The following is a 19,258-nucleotide window of genomic DNA, read 5'->3' on the forward strand; positions in this document are numbered from 1 at the left end:
TTGGATAAAAATTGCATTTGGACTAAGTATACATTAATCTGGTCTTTATAATATTGATAATTAGAAACCGATTAGTAGGTCACATCTCAATTCCAGCTTTGATATCCTAGACCATAAAAATACAGGAAAGGAACAGTGAAACATATGTCAGTCTGCCATCATCCAGAAAGCTTTTATGTACTAAAGCTGAGTCATGAGGGAACTGATACAGAGATAACCTTACATAATTGGCAAGAAAATGGTAATCTTCAGAACCACATCAGCTTTTGACTAAAGCCTCTTAGCAAAACTTAGAGTGACAGATAACAGTATACCTTAAAGATCATTACACTTAGCATGTCTGGGGCTTTTAAGTGAATAGGCAGTGAGAGCTCTAATACCTAATTGTATTAGGACAATGTGCATGTGAAATTCTATTCCTGTTGTTTTGTACAGTTCATAGACAAAGAGATTCATTTCAGAAGCCTTGTGCACTTGAGGTGGAATTTGCCATAACGTAGTTACCTCACTGTGGTGATCATTTGTAAAATTGTTTTTATGTCTATAAATTGGTTTATAGCCAAAGAAAATGCTGCATTCAACAGAATATCTTTCAAAGTTCAACATGGGAGATGTTGACATTAATAGCAACTTTATGAATTCCATATTGGATATGAATGTAATGGTTTGTATTTGCCCTTTCAAGACCTTATTTGTTCAATTAGTTTGTTCCATTAGTCATACCGATTGCAGGACTGAGTTTGAGGACAAAAAGCTGAGCTTTTAGTGTTGAAAACACCAGGATAAATTTTGACTTTTCTGTGGCTCACCCGCTGATTACCTGTTCTAACAGCAAAGAGGGCCCTTTGATTTTGATGCACAGGTGTTCAGAGGTAGCGAGCAGGTTTTGGTTTACAGAAATGTCAACCAGCTGGGATGCTTGGGGCCACTGTAGGTGGATCCCAGAAGCAGGGCCTAGCAAGATGAGCTAAGCAGGACTTTGTGCGGCTAAGAGGAGCACTGCTGCTCCTCCCGGACTCATAAAAATGGACACAGACATAGGTGTGGGATCATCTTCAGATGGACTGCCAATTGATACTGGGTGAAGCGTGTGCTATGTTGCTAAAATGGCATTTGAGGTCCTATATACATCATAACACCCAATCTGCATTTTAAGTAGGCCTACCGACTGACTCGTAGTGCATACAAACATACGAATTAGGCCCCACGAGCCTGCGCCGCTATTCAATAAGATCATGGCTGATCTGTTTGTGTTTCAAATTCCACACTCCCATCTATCCCAGATAACCTTTGATTCCCTTGCCTAACAAGAATCTATCTACCTCCGCCTTAAAAATTATTCAATGACCCCACGTCCACCACCTTCTGAGGAACAGAGTTCCAAAGTCACACAACCCTCTGAGAGAAAAAAATTCTCCTCATCTCTGTCCTAAAAGGGCGACCTCTAATTTTAAAACTATCCCCCTAGTTCTGGACTCAGTACAAGAGGAAACATCCTTTCCACATCCACCTTGTCAATACCATTCAGGATCTTATATACTTCAATCAAGTCTCTCCTCACTCTTCAAACCTCCAGTGGAAACAAGGCCAGCCTGTACAACCTTTCCTCACAAGACAACCTGCTCATTCCAGGTATCAATCTAGTAAACCTCCTCTGAACCACCTCCAAAGCATTTACATCCTTCCTGAAATAAGGAGACCAAAACTGCACACAGTATTCAAGATGTGGTGTCACCAATGCCCTGTATAACTGAAGCATAACATCCTTACTTTTATTTTCAATTCCTCTCGTAATAAAGGATAGCATTCCATTAGCCTTCTTTATTACATGCTGTATCTGCATACTAACATTTTGTGACTCTTGCACTAGAATACCTAGATCCCTCTGCACTTCGGAATTCTGCAACCGTTCTCTGTTTAAGCAGTACTCTGCTTTTTATTCTTCCTGCCAAAGTGAACAACTTCAGCTATAGCCTCCTTAATGATTGATTCTAACACCTTCCCCATGATAGGCGTCAAGCTAACTGGCCTATAGTTATCTGTTTTCTGCCTCCCCCACCCTCTTCTTGAATAGAGTGGATATATTTGCTACTTTCCAGTCTGATGGAACCTTTCCAGCTCCGGTGAATTCTGAGAAATTAACACCAATGCCTCTATTACCTCATTAGCCATCTCTTTTAAGACCCTAGGATCAAGTCCATCAGGACCTGGGACTTGTCAGCCTGCAGCTCCATCAGTTTTCTCAGTAGTAGGAGGTGAAGGTCTCCAACTGCCAATGGTAGGCCTGGGGGAAGAATGCGGTGGTCACAGCAACAGCGGGAATGGGGTAACTCATTCCTGCCCATTTTTAAGATACCAATGCTTCACTACTAGTGGGTGGGATGCCTCAAAATTCAGCGCACTCTGTTTAATTTCCAAAGAAACTTCCTCAATTCTATTAATCAGTTTGAGTGACACATGCTAATAAAATTCAGCCCTTCTGGTGTCAATCACCTCACACAGCCCAGTTGATCTCCTTGATGATCTCCAAATCAATAAAGAACTTGCATCTAAACATGTCAAGTGGCTCATTTACTCCCCAGCTTCTCAGGGCTTTGCCAACAAAAGAGTCACATAAGTTCCAGATAAGGTAGGGCATCTTGATGTCCATCTTAATTAAACATCTGTGGGCCTGTGGTCTTGGTGTTCTATTGCAGGTAAGGAATTTTCTTTTTACAACTTTCAAGTTGTATTAGCCCTTCCCTTCTCAGCATTCAGTCTGATTTAGGGCATTTCCTCTACAGCTGTGTTCCGTCTTGGAGGTTATTGGGGAAATATGTGTAACTGCTGGCAGGATACCGATTGCTCACTTGCACCAAGAGAACAACATTGTCTGTACCAGTCACGATCACCGCCGCCATGAATTTATTTGCATCTGGTTTCTTCCAGGCAGTTTCAGGTGACCTTTGCCACATTAGTCAGGCAGATGGTTACCACTGCATCAAGAATATCATTGATGCTCTATGCAGGAGCCCTGCACAATTCAGATCCTTCCCAATGAAAGCAGACAAACAGAGAAGAGCGGGAAAGAGCTATCCAATTCTGTAACGGTTCCCACAAGTGCAGGAAATAATTAATGGACCCCAAGTATCACTCAAAGCCCTGTATGACAACTCCTCAATTTTATGAATAAGAAACGTTTTCATTCTATCAGCATCCAGCTGATGTGTGACCCAAATCACCTTATCCTGCATGCAATACCCAGGAAACAGCCAGGAAACTTTTATCATAGGACAATCCACCTCAGTAGCCCTCACATTGGGAACAATATAACTTGATGGTTGATTAGTGATCAGTGCTATTCCTGCAGTTATGGTTGATGAATCCACTAAGGCTTCAGCAAACCGAGGGAGATACAATGAGGCTCAATTCACTACAAGAAGTAGATTATAGAAATTCTCAAGTCCCATTTTAGTTACCTAAATAAATCTGATAGATCCTTGCAATATAGTCCAGTAAGAGTCTCGAGAATCATTGGAGCTTGCTGCATTCTGCATGCTATCACAATGAAGTAAAATTTGCTGCTTCCGGAAGCTGAAGGCAATGATGACGAAGTGGGGATGGAAGGACCCAAAAAAGTCATTTCACACCTGCCTATTCTCCACCACATCTTCACAAATTTTCTCACTGGTAAAGACTTATGAATGAAGAAAAAGTCTACAGTTCTCCTGTCATCAGCCTCCAAAAGCGAAAAATATACATAGAAATCAACTCATAACTCTGTTCAAGCCATAAAGATCAGCCAACTAATTTGTTTTTTGGTCCTAATCTACTGCTCCTGCAAAGTGTTCCCTAAGTGTGATGTGACTGAGAGGTAAGTATAGCACACCAGGAAGACTGGATCAGAGAAGGATAGCAGATTGATGCCAGAACATTTGAAGAGACAGCAGATGAAGTGGGGAATTAAAAGGGAAGGGTAATCAGATTGCAACTGCACAATGGAAGGTAGAGTAGACCCATCCAGGCACTTGTAAGGCAGCAGATCAATTTTGAAGCATAAAATTATCTCAAGGTTGGTAAGTATGTAACAAGATAAAAATGTAAATTTGTATATCCATCATTGGTGTCCACGCCTTCAGTTGCCTAGGCTCCCAGCTCTGGAATTCCCTCCTTACACCTCTCTACCTCATTTCCTCCTTTAAGACACTCCTTAAAACCTACCTCTTTGACCAAGCTTTTGATCATCTGAACTAATATCTCCTTCTGTGGCTCGGTGTCATATTTTGTTTTATAATGCTCCTATGAAGCGCCTTGGGACATTTTATTATGTTAAAAGTGCTATATAAATATTAGTTGTTGTTGTATATTACACTTTATGATAGCTATGGTTGAAATATAGATTGACAAAGATGTTGCCTAAAAGAAGTGGTGAATATAACAGACTGAGAAATTCTTCTTGCAAGATGTTGAGAAAGGACGAAAGACATTAAGTAAAAGAAAATGTTCCTGTCGAGTTTCTTTACAAAACAAAAAGCATTTTCTATGAACTGTTTTAAAGTAATCACTGACCTAATTATTTTGCATTGCCGTTGTTTATATGTGGCCCACGAGGCTCCATGGTATGCAGCTCAATAATCCGCTATGACAAAACATTTGGTGTCACAAACACGTGCTATGCCATTTGATGATTTTTTTAATCCATTGGCTGGAAACCTGGATTAAATTTTTAAAAAGGAAAAAGGAACAGATAAACAGTGACTGCTGGCAGCTAAAATGGCCACCAAAATTTAGATCAAAATCCCCTACATTCCAAGTCATCGAGAGGGAGTCAAATTGGCTGGCCAGTCCCCTCCAGAACAATGACTTGGGAAGTTTGGAGTGAATCACCTGGCCAGTCCCCATTCAAAAGACATTTCAAGGAAATCACATGGGGCACTAAACTAGTGGAGACAAACCACTCCAAGGTAATCACTTGAACAATGGAACTCTGATTGAGAGAAGGGAATTCCTAGACATGAACTAATTAAGTTGCAAGAGGAAATACACACTGAGCCATCATGGGACTGGCCCACCATCTGTATGTTTTCAGCTGGGTTTTCTCTCTCTGCAGCAGATAAGCAACTGGACGCTGATCAGAAGAGACCCAAGTGGGGTGCCTCTCTCTCGCTCTCTCCAGTCCACCTGGCAAGTTTCAAACCCTGCCTGCTGGCCATAACCACATAAGCCCATCACTGCAGCAGACAGAGACCCCGTAAAGTAACTCATCTGCATCGTTGATTGCTAGGAAGACCACTGAATCTGCTGGCCACATCTACAATCCAGAAGCCTCAGAACCACCGAGTTCATCTGGAAGACAACCGAGTCACCAAGCTCCACAGACTGTATATCCCTTTTTATTGCTCTGGACTCTAATCAGACCAATCTATCCTTCCCCACTCTGTAACCTATTTGTGTGCATGTGTGTACCTCGTGTGTGTGTGTCTGTGAAAGTTGGAGCATAGTTTATTATTTACTTCATTTGGTTTAAGTACAATGAAGCTAACCTCATTCTGTGTTAAACTCCAGAAAACTTGTCTGATTGGCTCTTTTATGATCATCGTGCATAAATAGTTAAACACTCACTGAATGGGCAATCACATTTGCTTTAAAAAAGAAATAATACCTGTTGTGGTCAAACAGGGAGGGACAAGAGAGGAGCCCTTCGCCCCCTCTTCACCTGATCGTAACAGAAATTTGGGGGCTCTTGTTCAGCATCAGCCCAAAGACAAAAGAGAAATTGGAAGCAGGAAACCAAATTGATCCCTAGCAAAAATTTAAAAACATGAATACATGTTTTCTTGTGGTTTTCAGTGCGAGAGTACTAAAATATCCACATTTGAGGTCAGTACCTTCTAGAACAGAGTGAAGTAACTTGGGACAGTTTATAAACCCTATCTGTGGAAGAGTTAAGGAGTATACGTAGGCATTTAGAGATTACTATTCATCCAAAAGCTAGGAAACCTGAAATCTGAAAACATGTGGCCAACCATTTTGAAATTGAAACTGAAGAACCAGAGTCAGGCTTAGAATCTGAAACAGACAGAGTAACATTAGCCAAGATACAGCTGGAACAGTGGAGACTAGAGCTAGAATTCCAAGAAAAAGAGAAAGAAAGGGAGAGTTAGTTTCAGGAAGGGAAAAAGGAGTTTTCCAGAGGGAGAAGGAAGAGAGAGTGTTTCAGGAAAGGGAAAAAGAAAGAGCTTTCCAAAGGGAGTTAAGGCAGCTCAAACTAACTAGGGGAAGACACCGATGTACTCAGTGAAGGCACCATCAGTGAGGGAACTACCTCTAGCTCCGGGCCGAGTGCTGAGCTCTTAAAGTTCTCCCAATTGTTACTAAAGTTCAATGAGGGCATTGTGGAAGCATTTTTCATCTCTTTTGTAAAGCTTGCAAAACAGTGGAAGTGGCCAGCAGAGGGCTGGACTCTGCTACTGCAAAGAAAATTAACAGGAAAAGCCAATGAGGTTTATTCACTGTTGTCTGATGAGAGTTCATCAAACTATGAGATGACCAAAAATGCTATCCTGAGCACATATGAGCTGGTACTGGAGACGTATCGCCAAAAATAATGAGCTCTCCGAAAGCAGCCAGAATAAACTTATATCAAGTTCGAAAGAGTTAAGAAACTCGCTTTCTACTGATGGATGTGGCGCTTAAGGTAGAGCCCACTGTGAAAACCTCAGAAAGGTGATCCTTCTCGATGAGTTCAAAAACTCGTTTCCCCTTTCCATTAAAACTCACGTCAAGGAACAAAAGGTTCCAAGAGCCAGGCAGGCCGATGAATATACGCTTGTCCACAAATCCTTCCCCCAAGGGAAACCCTTCCCTAGTCACCTCCACAAACTCGAAAAGGAAAAAAGGTGGGAGGATGATAGGAGCCTAGGTGAGAAGGGAACACTGAAAACACAAGGGGCCCTCCTCAGGCCAAAAACAAAGGTGCTGAGAACAGGAGTGATGCCCAAAAGCCTGTGTGTTTCCATTGTAACAAGGCAGGTTACCTACGAGTTGACTGCTAGAGGTTATGGGGTAAACTCATAGACTTAATCAGGGTACACCAGACCTGTACAGGAATAGGGGCCCTGATAGAAAGCACAACAGACCAGGCTGTGCTTTAACTGCGGTAGTAAGACCCAGTAATCATACCACTGTGAGTGCGGGAGAACTTAACAAAATCCCTAGAGTTACCAGGATTTTGTGTTCAAAGGAAAAGTGACCCCATACCCCTCAAGTGAGTTGAGCAAGCCCATAGTCATACTTAGGGAATCATGGGCCACCCAATTCCTTCTGCTGGGAAAAGGCTTACCCTTTACCCCAGAGAGTGCATTGAATGCTAGAGTATTAGTAAATGGTGTCGGGGAGGTATATACCCATACCTTTAGACCTGGAGTGCGACCTTGTTTCAGAACCAGTAACTGTGGAAATTGTCCCCAGTTTACCTGTGGACGGGATCGATTTGCTACTGGGTAATGATCTGTTGGGCACAAAGGTGGTAGCTTTCCCAGTGGTTTTAGAGAAACTGAAAGAGGTCAGGGAGACAGAGCAGTTACTGGAAAATGTCCCTGGCATTTTCCATGACTCTGTGGTGACTCGGTCCATGGCCAAACAAGTTCCGTCAAAGGAGCTGAACTGGCACTGCAGACGGATGACCCTACTGTCTGGTTATCCGAAACCCACTTTGGGAAGTTAGACGACCCAAAGAATGTGTTAAGCAGGTCTTCCTTGGTCGAGGTTCAGCAAGCTGACCCAGTGTTCAAAACGTTAGCACAGACTGCCCAAACTGAAGCTGAAGCAGAGGGAGTCCCAGAGTGCTACTATTTAAAGGATGAGGTGCTGATGTGGCTTCATCAGACTTGTGGATGAAGAGTGGACAATGGTTCACCAGGTAGTGGTGCCACCGAGGTACCATAAGTAAATATTGAGAATAGCCCACAACATTCCAATGGCTGGACATGTCGATATCTGAAAAACCCAAGCCCGCATAAGACGGCATTTTGACTGGCCAAAACTCCAGAAAGATGTGGTGGAGTTATGTAAAACTTGCCACACGTGCCAGATTGTGAGGAAGCCCCAACCTGCAATAAAACCTGCGCTCCTAATTCCCATACCAGTTTTTGGGGAACCCTAAGCAGAGTGCTGGTGGATTGTGCGGGACCCCTGCCGAAAACAAAAGGGAGCTACCAATATCCTCTCACCGTTATGGATGTGGCTATCTAATTCCCAGAGGTCATCCCTCTAACAACTATCTCTGCCTAGGTTGTGGTGGAGGGGCTAACCCAATTCTTCACCTGATATGGGCTGCCTGCTGAGATCCAGTTGGAACAGGGCACAAATCACAGTCTGGTGTCTTTCAAAAGGTCATGGGTAATCTGGACATGACCCAGTTAAAGTCCTCAGCCTACCAACCACAGTCACAGGGGTCTTTGGGATGGTACCACCATACCCTAAAGACAATGATCAGGGCTTACTGCTATGAGTACCCCCATGACTGGGACAAAGGGTTGGGATTCCTCCTGTTTGCAACCAGAGACTCACCCAATGAGTCCACTGGCTTTAGTCCCTTTGAATTAGTTTATTGGCATGATTTGATAGGTCATCTTAAATGAATCAAGGAGACACAGGGTTGAGCCTTCCATGTTAGCCTACATCTCCATGTTCCGAGAATGGCTCATGAGAGCCTGTGTAGTGGCTCAGGGACACCTAAAAACCTCCTAGACAGCTATGAAAAGGCAGGCAGATAAACATGCCAAGGCCAGAACATTTTAGCCGGAGACCACATGTTATTACTACTAGCAATACAGGGTGAACCACTGAAAGCCCAGTTCAGTGGCTCATACAGAGTAGTAAAGAGGATTCGCAAAGTGTATTATTTAATTGACGCCCCAGGCTGCAGGAAAAAGCAAAGGCTGTGCTACATCAATATGTTAAAGCAGTATCACAGCTGGGAAAAGGAGCAACAAGCACAGGTCTCTCAGGCAGTCAGAAGGGAGGAGAATGAGTTAGAGGGATGCCTGGAGGATTCTCAAATTGAACCCCCTACCGTCCGATTAGCTAACACTGAAATGTTAGGGAAATTAGACAACGTACTCTCCTATTTAAATGCATAACAGAGAGGACATGTAATAAGGCTGTTCACAGCATTTAAAGAGATCTGAGGGACAAACCAGGGTGCACAATCCTAATCCTACATGGTGTGGATGTAGGAGAGACCCATTCCATAATACAAAACACCTATTAACTAGGTCCCAGGAAAGTGACCAAGGTATATGCTGGAACACAAGCTGATTGAGCCTGGTTAGAGCAGCTGGAGTTCCCCAGTTGTGCTGTTACCCAAGCCCGATTGCTCAACAAGGTTCTGCATTGATTACAGGAAGAGTAATGCAGTGACCAGAGCTGACGCCTACCCAATTCCCCACCTGAAAGATTGCATTGATAGAGTAGGAAACGGCACCTACATAACCAAAATAGACTTGTTAAAAAGCTGCTGGCAGGTTCCCATAACCCCCTGAGCTAAAGAGTTCTTGGCTTTTGTCATCCGAGACAGCGTTTTCCAGTGCTGAGTTCTTTTTATTCGTTCATGGGATGTGGGTTTCGCTGGCTAGGCCCGAATTTATTGCCCATCCCCAATTGTCCTTAAGAAGGTGGTGGTGAGCTGCCTTCTTGAACCACTGCAGTCCATGTGAGATAGGTACACCCACAGTGCTGTTAGGAGGGGAGTTCCAGGATTTTGACCGAGCGACAGTGAAGGAACAGCGATATAGTTCCAAGTCATGATGGTGTGTGACTTGGAGGGAATCTTGCAGGTGGTGTTGTTCCCATGCATTTGCTGCCCTTTTCCTTCTAGTTGGTAGAGGTCACAGGTTTGGAAGGTGCTGTCTAAGGAGCCTTGGTGCATTGCTGCAATGCATCTTGTAGATGGTACATACTGCTGCCACTGTGCATTGGTGGTGGAGGGAGTGAATGTTCTGTGGATGGGGTGCCAATCAAGTGGGCTGCTTTGTCTTGGATGGTGTTGAGCTTCTTGAATGTTGTTGGAGCTGCACCCATCCAGGCAAGTGGAGAGTATTCCATCACACTCCTGATTTGTGCATTGGAGATGGTGGACATGCTTTGGGGAATCAGGAGGTGAATTATTCACTGCAGGATTCCTAGCCTCTGACCTGCTCTTGTCGCCACGGTATTTATATGGCTACTCCTGTTCAGTGTCTGGTCAATGGTAAACCCTAGGATATTGATGGTGGGGGATTCAGCGATGGTAATGCCATTGAATGTCAAGGGGAGATGGTTAGATTCTCTCTTGTTGGAGATGGTCATTGCCTGGCACTTGTGTGGTGCGAATGTTACTTGCCACTTATCAGCCCAAGCCTGGATATTGTCCAGGTCTTGCTGCATTTCTACACGGACTGCTTCAGTATCTGAGGAGTTGCGAATGGTGCTGAACATTGTGCAATCATCAGCGAACATCCCCACTCTGACCTTATCATTGAAGGAAGGTCATTGATGAAGCAGCTGAAGATGGTTGGGCCTTGGACACTACCCTAAGGAACTCCTGCAATGATGTCCTGGAGCTGAGATGATTGACCTCCAACAACCACAACCATCTTCCTTTGCGCTAGGTATGACTTCAACCAGAGGAGAGTTTTCCCACGATTCCCATTGACTTCCGTTTTGCTGGGGCTCCTTGATGTCAAGGGCAGTCACTCTCACCTCACCTCTTGAGTTCAGCTCTTTTTTTCATGTTTGAACCAAGGCTGTAATGAGGTCAGGAGCTGAGTGACCCAGGCAGAACCTAAACTGAGCGTCACTGAGCAGGTTATTGCTAAGCAAGTGCCACTTGATAGCACTGTCGATGACACCTTCCATCACGTTACTGACGATTGAGAGTTGACTGATGAGGCGGTAATTGGCCAGGGTGGACTTGTCCTACTTTTTGTGTTCAGGACATACCTGGGCAATTTTCCACATTGCCGGGAAGATGTCAGTGTTGTAACTGTACTGGAACAGCTTGCCTAGGGGCGCGGCAAGTTCTGGAGCACAAGCCTTCAGTACTATTGCCGGAATGTTGTCAGGGCCCATAGCTTTTGCAGTATCCAGTGCCTTCAGTCGTTTCTTGATATCACGCAGAGTGAATCGAATTGGCTGAAGTCTGGCATCTGTGATGCTGGGGACTTCAGGAGGAAGCCGAGCTGGATCATCCACTCGGCACCTCTGGCTGAAGATTGTTGCAAATACTTCAGCCTTATCTTTCACACTGATGTGCTGGGCTCCCCCATCATTGAGGATGGGGATATTTGTGGAGCCACCTCCTCCAGTTAATTGTTTAATTGTCCACCACCATTCACGGCTGGATGTGGCAGGACTGCAAAGCTTAGATCTGATCCGTTGGTTATGGGATCGCTTAGCTCTGTCTATCGCATGCTGCTTACGCAGTTTGGCACACAGATAGTCCTGTGTTGTAGCTTCACCAGGTTGACACCTCATTTTGAGGTGTGCCCGGTGCTGCTCCTGGCATGCCCTCCTGCACTCTTCATTGAACCAGAGTTTGTCTCCTGGCTGGATGGTAATGGTAGAGTGGGGAATATGCCGGGCCATGAGTTTACAGATTGTGGTTGAGTACAATTCTGCTGCTGATGGCCCACAACACCTCATGGATTCCTACTTTTGCATTGCTAGATCTGTTCAAAATCTATCCCATTTAGCACGGTGGTAGTGCCACACAACACGATGGAGGGTATCCTCAATGTGAAGGTGGTACTTCGTTTCCACAAGGATTATGCGGTGGTCACTCCTACCAATAAGTTAATGGACAGATGCATCTGCGGCAGGCAGATTGATGAGGACGAGGTCAAGTATGTTTTTCTCTCTTGTTGGTTCCCTCACCACCAGGCACAGACCCAGTCTAGCAGCTATGTCCTTTAGGACTTGGCCAGCTCGGTCAGTAGTGAAGTCCCTCACCCAGAGTACATTCTGCACCTTTCCCACCCTTCTTCCAAGTGGTGTTCAACATGGAGGAGTACTGATTTATCAGCTGAGAGAGGGCGGTAGGTGGTAATCAGCAGGAGGTTTCCTTGTCCATGTTTGACTTGATGCCATGAGACTTCATGGGGTCCAGAGTCAATCTTGAGGACTCCCAGGGCAACTCCGTCCCAACTATATACCACTGTGTCGCCACCTCTGCTGGGTCTGTCCTGCCGGTGGGACAGGACATACCTGGGGATGGTGATGGCAGTGTCTGGGACATTGTCTGTAAGATATGATTACGTGAATATGACTATATCAGGCTGTTGCTTGACTAGTCTGTGGGACAGCTCTCCCAACTTCGGCACAAGCCCCCAGATGTTAGTAAGGAGGACTTGGCAGGGTCGACAGGGCTGGGTTTAACCTCGTTTCCCGTGCCTAGGTTGATGCCGAGTGGTCCGTCCAGTTTCATTCTGTTTTATTGACTTTGTAGTGATGCCCTTTGGATTAAGAAATGCCCCAGCCACTTTCCAAAGACTGATGAACCAGGTAGTGGCTGGCCTACCCAACTGTGTAGTGTACCTGGATGATCTGTTAGTGTACAGTGACACCTGTGGGACCACCTAGACCAGTTAGAAGCCCTCTTCTGAAGGTTACAGTCAGCTGACCTAGTAGTAAATCTTGTCAAGAGCGAGTTTGCTAAAGCTCAAGTAACCTACCTAGGGCATGTCGTGGATCAGGGGGAGTGCTGCACAGAGCAGCAAAGGTACAGGAGCTGATGGATTTTCCCGTCCACAACACTAAACATGAAATAATGCAATTTTTGGGGATGTGTGGGTTTTGCTGCAAGTTCATCCCAAAGCTCAGCACTATAGCCACCCCCTGACTGACTTAGTACAGAAAAGAGCAAAGGTATTGTGGACAGGGGAGTGCCAAACAGCTTTAGAGAGGCCGAAAACCATCTTAAACAATGAACTGGTGCTGGCAACTCCAAATTTTAATAAATCATTTAAGGTGGCAGTGGATGTTAGTGACCTGGGTGAGGTGGGGTTGGGGGGGGGCAGGTAGGTGGTGATGGCGGGGTGCCGTCCTGCTCCAAGATGATGAGTCAGGAATTGAGAGACCAGTTGGAAACTTCTCCAAAAATCTAAAACAACACCAAAAGAGATACTGCACTGTGAAAAAGGAAGCTCTGGGACTGCTACTGTCTCTCAAGTACTTTGAGACATATGTCCAAAATGGGTATAGGAAGAGCATAGTCTATACCGACCATAATCCTTTAACATTTGTGGAGAAATCCAAAATCCAGAATGCAAGACTATTTCAATGGAAACTGCTTTTGCAACCTTACCACTTAAAGATTACCCACTTTTCAGGAAAAAACAATGTGATAGCCAATGCTTTGTCCAGAGTCTAACTCAGCTCAGATCATCCCAGATGAAAACTAAATAGCTGTGGCAGTGTGAGATTGAGAAGTAAATGTTTGAGGATGAATGTGTGTGTACAGTTTCTTTATCGATTTATTTTAACAACCTTATAAAGAAGTGCTCCTGTCGTCCCATTTCATTCTTGGTGGTGTGGAGGTGTCACGAGCACGTGCTATGCCGAATTATGATTTTTTAATCCATTGGCTGGAAACCTGAATTAAATTTTAAAAAAGGTCAAAGGAACAGACAAAAGGTGGCATTCCAATGCATCAAGAGGGAGTCGAATTGGCTGGCCAGTCCCCTCCAGAACAATGACTTGGGAAGTTTGGAATGAATCACCTGGCCAGTCCCCATTCACAAGATGTTTTAACAAAATCACTTGGGACATTAAACTGGTGGAGACAAGCCACTCAAAGGTAATCACTTAAACAATGGGACCCTGATTGAGAAAAGGGAATTCCTAGACATGAACTAATTAGGTTGCAAGAGGACATACACACTGAGCCTTCATGTGATAGGCCCACCACCTGCGTATTTTAAGCTGGAATTCTTCTCACTGCAGCAAATAAGCAACTGGACACTGATCAGAAGATGCCCAAATGGGGTCCTCTCTGTCTCTCCCCAGTGCATTTGGCAAGTTTTGAACCCTGCCTGCTGGCCATAACCACCTAAGCCCATCACTGCAGCAGACAGAGACCCCGTGAAGGAACTCATTTGCATCATTGTTTTCCAGGAGGACCACTGAATCTTCTGGCCACATCTACAAGTGGGAAGCCTCAGTACCATCGAGTTCATCTGGAAGACAACCAAGTCACCAACCTCCACAGACTGTATCTCCCTTTTTATTGCTCTGGACTCTAATCCAACCAATCTATCCTTCCCCACCCTGTAACCTATGTGTGTGTGTGTGTGTGTGTGTGTGTGTGTGTGTGTGTGTGTGTGTGTGTGTGTGTGTGTGTGTGTGTGTGTGTGTGTGTGTGTGTGTGTGAAAGTTGGAGTGAAGTTTATTATTTTACTTTGATCAGTTTAAGTACAATAAAGCTAACTCTTCCTTTGTTAAACTCAAGAAAACCTGTCCAATTCATTCTTTTAGGATCACAGCATGTAAATAGTTAAACACTCACTGAATGGGCAAGCACATTCGCTTTAAAAAAGAAATAAACCCTGTTGCAGTTAAACAAGGAGAGGGACAAGATGGGAGCCCTTCGCCCCCTCCCCATCTGTTCGTAACATAGAATATTTCTGAATTAGAAAGTAGGAAGCTGGATCTAAAAAGAAAGAATAACTTTTTTCTTCATTTTTCTTTGTAAGGAAAAGCACAGGAGACCAACTAATAAGGAAGTTTAAAAAGCTGTAATTATAAAATACCAGAATATGTATTAAAGTGCTTTTGTGCATCCTCTTTGCTCAAAATAATAATACTGTAAAAAGATTGAATAAGATACTGTAGAACATGAAAGGCTGATCATGATGTTTCATTGACTTGGTGTTGTACAGAAAAGCTCAAGATCATGACTCTTGACTCCTTGTATTGTCCATAAGTCCCTCTTTATGGGTATTTGTCTCTTAAAGTGCCAGGGAATTATTTTTTGATAAGCAAAAGTAAATTGAAGCATTGTGAATCATACTCATAGTATCTTTTCCAGACTTCCCACCTCTTTTTCACTGAACTGTTTATCATTTCTTTTTTTTTATTACCATATATGCTTGCTTTTAATTTGTGAAGGGTTATTTAAATTGTTTATTATTTATTCAATTTATTATTTGAATTATCAAATGTATGATATTGATATATTGACTTACATAAATAATGCTCCTCTTGTTTTGTTATTATTCTTGTCTTTTATAAAGGCTTAAATTGTGTAACTAGTCAATGCTTGTCACATTTCTGGGTACATACATTTGAAAAGAGAAAAAATGTTAATTATGAAACTCCTGTTTCTTCTCATTTTGAAGACCCAGAATAATAGGTTGTTTAATTAATGTTTGAATATATGGAGTTGGAAATCAAAAGGCTGCAATACTCCAGTGGAGTTAAAGCTTTTAGATTTATTGATAGAAATGTACTCGTCTCCATGGTGAGCATTTGTACTCCACAGCCACACTAAATGTCTTTCTTCATGCTATCCCTTACCCCTCCCTCAAACATTCCTTACCTCTTGCTTGCTTTTTTATGTCAGATTCACTCTGCTTTTCTGTCAATCTTTTATTCCCATATTCAACATTCTGACATTGATCATTAAAAGCTTCTTTGCTCTTACAGTTGTAGCTGAATTTTTCAATGGCAGTTTAGCTGCGTATACTTTTGATAAGCTGGCTGAATCTTTGTCAGGCTGTCAAACCGGTTTTAAATTCCTCGTGCAGGATAAAATATACTTGCTGGATGTTGTTGAAGCTTTTAAATAAAATGTGATTTATAAGAACATAAGTAATAGGAACAGGAGTAGGCCTTATGGCCCTTCGAGCCTGATCTGCTATTCAATAAGATCATGGCTGATCTGATCCTGGCTTCAACTCCACTTCCCCGCCTGTTCCCCAATAACCCTTGACTCCCCTAGAGTTCAAGAATCTGTCTATCTCAGCCTTGAATATAGTCAATGACTCAGCCTCCTCAGTTCTCTGTGGTAGAGAATTCCAAAGATTCATGACCCACAGAGAGAAGAAATTCCTCCTCATGTCCGTCTTAAATGGGCGACCCTTAGATCTAGATTCTCCAGCCATCTTCTCAGCATCAACCCTGTCAAGTCCCCTCAAAATCGTATATGTTTCAATAAATCACCTCTCCTTCTAAATTCCAATGATATAGGCCCAACCTGCTCCACCTTTCCTCATAAGGTAACCCCCTTCATCCCAGTAATCAATCTAGTGAACCTTTTCTGAACTGCCTCCAAAGCAAGTATATCCCTCGTTAAGTAAGGACACTAAAACTGTACACAGCATTCTAGGTGTGGTCTCACCTGTACAGTTGTAGCAAGACTTCCCCACTGTTATACTCCATCCACTTGCAATAAAGACCAACATTCCATTTACAGCCATGAGCACGACTGCCATTTTAATGTTTTTAGTTGTATTTATTTATTTATTTTTAACCATGTGCCTGTCTTAAACCTGTTTTTCATGTTTTTGCTTTTGGACATAGCTGTTCGTTATTCTGCCATTAACACGCTCTCTGGACTAATGCTTTGTCTTTTACTATAACTATTAGCAGTTACTTTGCCATTTATTCTGTGACATCTCTGTAATTAATCTCTTCTGCACTCTGCCAATCACACTCCGTTCCTTTTGTTCTTCTTCCCCACTTTCACAAAGCCCATTACATTTCTAACTTTTGCCAGTTCTGATGAAAGATCAGAAACATTAACTCTGCTTCTCTCTCCACATGCTGCCAGACCTGCTGAGTATTTCCAGCACTTTGTTTTTATTATAGATTTCTAGCTGCAGTGTTCCAGCGAACATCAATGCAAGCTCGAGCAACAGCACCTCATTTTTCAATTAGGCACTCTACAGCCTTCCCGACTCAACATTGAGTTCAATATTTTCAAAGCACAACTGGCCTTTTTTATTTTATTTAGAGATACAGTACTGAAACAGGCCCTTCGGCCCACCAAGTCTGTGCTGACCATCAACCACCCATTTATACTAATCCTACATTAATCCCATTACCCTCTCACATCCCCACCTTCCCTCAATTCCCCTACCTATACTAGGGGCAATTTATAATGGCCAATTTACCTATCAACCTGCAATTCTTTGGCTGTGGGAGGAAATCAGAGCACCCGGCGAAAACCCACACGGTCACAGGGAGAACTTACAAACACCGCACAGGCAGAATCGAACCCAGGTCGTTGGAGCTGTGAGGCTGCGGTGCTAACCACTGTGCCACTGTGCACTTATTTTTAACTATGTGCCTACCTTACACTTGTTTTTTCATGTTTGTGCTTTTGGACAGAGCTAACTATTATTCTGTCATGCTACTCTCTCTGGACTAATGCTTTGTCTTTCAGCACACCATTAGCACTCTCTTTGCCTTTGTAGTATTTTGCTTTTATTCCACTTGCCTTCCCAATTACTTGCTGTACCTGCATACTAACCTTTGTGATTCATGGACGAGGACACCCTGATCCTTCTGTACTGCAGCATTCTGTAGTCTTTCTCCATTTAAATAATATTTTGCTTTTCTATTTTTCCTACCTAAGTGGATAACCTCACATTTTTCCACATTATATTCCATCTGCCATTTTTTTCCCACTCACTTAACCTAGCTATATCCTAATGCAGACTCTTTGGGCTGGATTTTCAAATGCCGGCAGGGATGGGACCCAGTGTGGACATTAAGCTTCCAGGAAAGTCTTCAATATTCAAAGTGCTGGGGGTGGGGGGAAGAGAACAAAAGGGAAGATGTGTGATAGGGCAGAGGACAGGAGAGATTAAATGGCAAAGATAGCATGGGACAAAGGCAAAGAGAGTGCTAATGGTGTGGTGAAAGACAAAGCATTAGTCCAGAGAGCGTGTTAGAACATAGAACATAGAACATTACAGCGCAGTACAGGCCCTTCGGCCCTCGATGTTGCGCCGACCTGTGAAACCATCTGACCTACACTATTCCATTTTCATCCATATGTCTATCCAATGACCACTTAAATGCCCTTAAAGTTGGCGAGTCTACTACTGTTGCAGGCAGGGCGTTCCACGCCCCTACTACTCTCTGAGTAAAGAAACTACCTCTGACATCTGTCCTATATCTATCACCCCTCAACTTAAAGCTATGTCCCCTCGTGTTTGCCATCACCATCCGAGGAAAAAGACTCTCACTATCCACCCTATCTAACCCTCTGATTATCTTATATGTCTCTATTAAGTCACCTCTCCTCCTCCTCCTCTCTAACGAAAACAACCTCAAGTCCCTCAGCCTTTCCTCGTAAGACCTTCCCTCCATACCAGGCAACATCCTAGTAAATCTCCTCTTCACCCTTTCCAAAGCTTCCACATCCTTCCTATAATGCGGTGACCAGAACTGCACGCAATACTCCAGGTGCGGCCGCACCAGAGTTTTGTACAGCTACAGCATGACCTCATGGCTCCGAAACTCGATCCCCCTACTAATAAAAGCTAACACACCATATGTCTTCTTAACAGACCTATTAACCTGGGTGGCAACTTTCAGGGATTTATGTACCTGGACACCAAGATCTCTCTGCTCATCTACACTACCAAGAATCTTCCCATTAGCCCAGTACTCTGCATTCCTGTTACTCCTTCCAAAGTGAATCACCTCACACTTTTCCGCATTAAACTCCATTTGCCATCTCTCAGCCCAGCTCTGCAGCCTATCTATGTCCCTCTGTAACCTACAACATCCTTCGGCACTATCCACAACTCCACCGACCTTCGTGTCATCCGCAAATTTACTAACCCACCCTTCTACACCCTCATCCAGGTCATTTATAAAAATGACAAACAGCAGTGGCCCCAAAACAGATCCTTGCAGTACACCACTAGTAACTAAACTCCAGGATGAACATTTGCCATCAACCACCACCCTCTGTCTTCTTTCAGCTAGCCAATTTCTGATCCAAAGCACTGAATCACCTTCAATCCCATACTTCCGTATTTTCTGCAATAGCCTACCGTGGGGAACCTTATCAAACGCCTTACTGAAATCCATATACACCACATCCACGGCTTTACCCTCATCCACCTGTTTGGTCACCTTCTCAAAAAACTCAATAAGGTTTGTGAGGCACGACCTACCCGTCACAAAACCGTGCTGACTATCGCTAATGAACTTATTCTTTTCAAGATGATTATAAATCCTGTCTCTTATAACCTTTTCCAACATTTTACCCACAACCGAAGTA

The sequence above is a fragment of the Heterodontus francisci genome, chromosome 19 (genome assembly GCF_036365525.1).
Source record: "Heterodontus francisci isolate sHetFra1 chromosome 19, sHetFra1.hap1, whole genome shotgun sequence".
Taxonomy (NCBI): domain Eukaryota; kingdom Metazoa; phylum Chordata; class Chondrichthyes; order Heterodontiformes; family Heterodontidae; genus Heterodontus; species Heterodontus francisci.